A 3935-nucleotide genomic window follows, 5' to 3' on the forward strand; every position below is an offset into this window, starting at 1 on the left:
TCACTTGAAAGATAGATCAGTGCCATGAAATGCCACTCAGTCCTGGTGTGGTTTTGGCTTGAGCAGCCTAAGTGTCCCTAGGCGGTGTGCCACCACAGGTGACAGGACACTGAGACTTCCAAGGTTACTCTCTGTCTGTGAAAAAAAAAAAAAAACCTCTCATTTTAGGACCTGTACTGTTATGAGGGGAAAGGGGTTCCTCAGTGCCTTAAATTTACATGCTGAAATCTATATCTCCAGGACCTCAGAATGTGACTTGACTTAGAGACAAGGTGTTTGAAATAGTAATTGATTGAAAGTTGCAGTGCTTCCTAAACCAGTGAGAGAACACGCTCATAAATAGGAATAATTTGGACACAGAGACATGCATAGAGGGAGAGAGAATATGAAGAGACGTTCCTCAGTGCCTTAAATTTACATGCTGAAATCTATATCTCCAGGACCTCAGAATGTGACTTGACTTAGAGACAAGGTGTTTGAAATAGTAATTGATTGAAAGTTGCAGTGCTTCCTAAACCAGTGAGAGAACACGCTCATAAATAGGAATAATTTGGACACAGAGACATGCATAGAGGGAGAGAGAATATGAAGAGACAGAGGGAGAACATGGCACTTACAAACCAGGGGAAGGAGCCGCTTACTTTTTCTGGGTCTACGTGCAGCAACTTGTGGATGTGGAAAATTATTTTGAGTATTCCACTAAAGCTTTTAGTCCCAGATCTTGAGGAGAAGCACAAAGTTTATGCTTTTAATGTATTCCTCAGCATTTTAGTTCAAAGAGAGAGGCTATACTAGAGTGTGCTCCTCAGGAGCCACATTAAACCAAGCACCATAGAAATAGCAAAGCCTTTTCACTAAAACCACACAATTACCTTTGCTCTGTTAGTCAGCAGAGTTTAAGAGAGAATTAAAAGCCCTTTTTTGTCTTTTATAAGCTCCTACTTCAAAAGTATTGTGAATAGTCCAAAATAACAACCCTAATCACGTAATAACATCTAACTACATAAGAACATGCCAAAAATAAGTTTACAATGAATCTGTTCTTCTGTATACAGATATAATTACTTATATCTATCCTGGGTTCATTATAACTTAAGTCCTTCCTCTTCCTTATCCCTTAATCTGTCTGCCTCCAAATAGGACAAAAGGCTGTATGAGACAGAGTTAATCTTCTAAAATGGGTTAGAACTTTTTGAGGGATTTTTTTTTTTTTTAATGGGAGTGAGGATGTGACAAATACCAGTGTGCTGGATAGCTTTAGTGTCAACTTGACACACCTGGGTTGAGGGAGCCTCAGTTGGGGAATTGCCTCTATTGGACTGGCCTGAGCCATGTCTGTGGGGTATTTTCTTGACTGTTGAGTGATGTGGGAGGGACCAGCCCACTGTGGGTAGTGCCACCCCTGGGCAGGTGGGCCTGTGTTGGATAAGAGAGCAAGCTGAGGAGGGGCCAGGGGAGCAAGCCAGTAAGCAGCATTCCTCCATGGCCTGTGCTCCAGCTCCTGCCTCCAGGTTCCTGCCCTGAGTTCCTCCTACCTTGAGCTCCTGATGAACTGTGACCCAGGAGATGTAAGATAAATAAACCCTTTCCTCCCCAAGTTGATAGTGGTCAGAGTGTTTTGTCACAGCAATGAAGAAACAAACCAGGACAACCAGTCAATAAATAACTGCAATATAGTGCTTTATATAGCATAACAAAAATATATACAAAGGCACAGAAGACCAGAGAGAGTACCTGGGTTGCTGGGAAGCCTTTCCAGAAGAGAAACCCTTAGGCTGTGCTTTGAGGGTGAGAAGAAATGTTTCAGGTGTTAAGTTGGTAAAAATTGTTACAAAGAGCCTTATGCTGCAGTCAGGAGCTGGACTCCAGGAGTGGAATGATGAAAACCAATGCACACAGAATGACAGGGCATGAACATGAGGGCCTTTTTCAGATGTCGAGCCCCATGATCCCACACCCAACATCAACCATGAGGATGATCTTTCATTGAGCTTTAAGTGAGAGACTTGCCTATTTCTTGAGGAAAGTATTCACTTCTTATAGGTAAATTGGAAGACTGAGAGTGTAAGCCATCTCATTCCTGTGTTCTATGACCAGATAGACTGCCCACAGGAAGCTGGAGACACACAATGTGCTCTATATATCTGCAAGACTTTCCTAACTAGAGCCAGGTAGTTTGGCATCATACGCTCTGAAGTGCCCTGCAGCATAAGCATTTTGTGACTAAAAGTACATGTGATGCAAAAACAACAGGTCCCTTGCCTGTCTTTGTTGCACAAACATCATTAGCACCCGCTGGGCTTTCTGTCTGGTGGGGCTATGTGCTCACCTCCTGATGCTGTCTTCCTGAATGCAGGCCATAAGTTCCCGCAGGAGGCCGTGTCCTTCTCGATGGTGATTTCTCTTTTGGACTCCTCTTCATTACCGGGCGAGGCCTCAGAAGGTGAGAAGACACTGTGCTCATGCTGCTACGAGTTCCACCTCAGAGTTTTAGGAATGCTTCATAGAGTTCTGCTCATTTTCTGAACTGCATGGGGCAGAGCTGAGTTTTCTGAAGGCCTTGATACAATCTAAGTGCTTGAGGAGAAATTGGGTCTTGCTGCTGTTTCCATACAAAAGCATTAATATTTCAATGGTGGATGGTGGCGTGTAAGGATACTAGCTATTACACGGCAATAGACAGGCAGATGAGGGAGGGAAGGATAGCCTACTGCAAATCTCCAGTCTGTGTTTTACAGAGGGAAAAAAAAAAGAACTCAAAGGACAAAACAACTAGATTTTAGATATCTTAGCGAACTGTTAAAATACTAAGCCTCATATTGTATTGTACGATGTTAACTGTGCTTCTTCCAAGGACTGGAGCAAAGGGTAGAAATCAGAAATTATGTGGGATTTAAGTTAATTTAAAGAAATAAGATCTAATCAATTACTGCCTGCTGTAAGAGCTCTACCTATTTCTGACAAAAACAGAATATTGGTTTTCAGTGTCCCTCTGCCTTCTGCCATCCTCTTCCTTCACGGTGGTTCAACATGGGCAGGGGCATGCAGACTTGGAAATCAGAGTAGGCTGCCTGATGCTCATTCTGGCTCTGGGCCTGTAGACGGGGTGTCATTATGTCCATCTCAGCAGTGAAAACCCTTGGAAATCAGAGGACTCAATGATAAAAATCTACTTTGGGTGTTAAGAAAAAGCTGGGTAGGGGTGTGCAAATAATAGAACATGGGGAAGTGGTTATGTTACCTTAGAAACTACTGAAGCAGACCTTAAATTCAATTTTTCATTTTTATCAACTTCATATGCTCATCCAATCACAGTTTTTCCAAATCGGGTCTTGTTTTAACATTCTACCCTGTAGCAGAAGTAAACTGATTTTGTCATTGTGGCCTTGCTTTGCCTGTTTTCAAGATTAGATGTACTCTTGGCCATTCAATCTGCTTACAAGAGGTCTTCCCAGAGTCTCACTTGGAAGATAGATCAGTGCCATGAAATGCCACTCAGTCCTGGTGTGGTTTTGGCTTGAGCAGCCTAAGTGTCCCTAGGCAGTGTGCCACCACAGGTGACAGGACACTGAGACTTCCAAGGTTACTCTCTGTCTGTGAAAAAAAAAAACCTCTCATTTTAGGACCTGTACTGTTATGAGGTGAAAGGTGTTCCTCAGTGCCTTAAATTTACATGCTGAAATCTATATCTCTAGGACCTCAGAATGTGACTTGACTTAGAGACAAGGTGTTTGAAATAGTAATTGATTGAAAGTTGCAGTGCTTCCTAAACCAGTGAGAGAACACGCTCATAAATAGGAATAATTTGGACACAGAGACATGCATAGAGGGAGAGAGAATATGAAGAGACAGAGGGAGAACATGGCACTTACAAACCAGGGGAAGGAGCCGCTTACTTTTTCTGGGTCTACGTGCAGCAACTTGTGGATGTGGAA

Source organism: Nannospalax galili, unplaced genomic scaffold, assembly GCF_000622305.1.
Source record: "Nannospalax galili isolate Female #2095 unplaced genomic scaffold, S.galili_v1.0 scaffold1169, whole genome shotgun sequence".
Classification (NCBI taxonomy): domain Eukaryota; kingdom Metazoa; phylum Chordata; class Mammalia; order Rodentia; family Spalacidae; genus Nannospalax; species Nannospalax galili.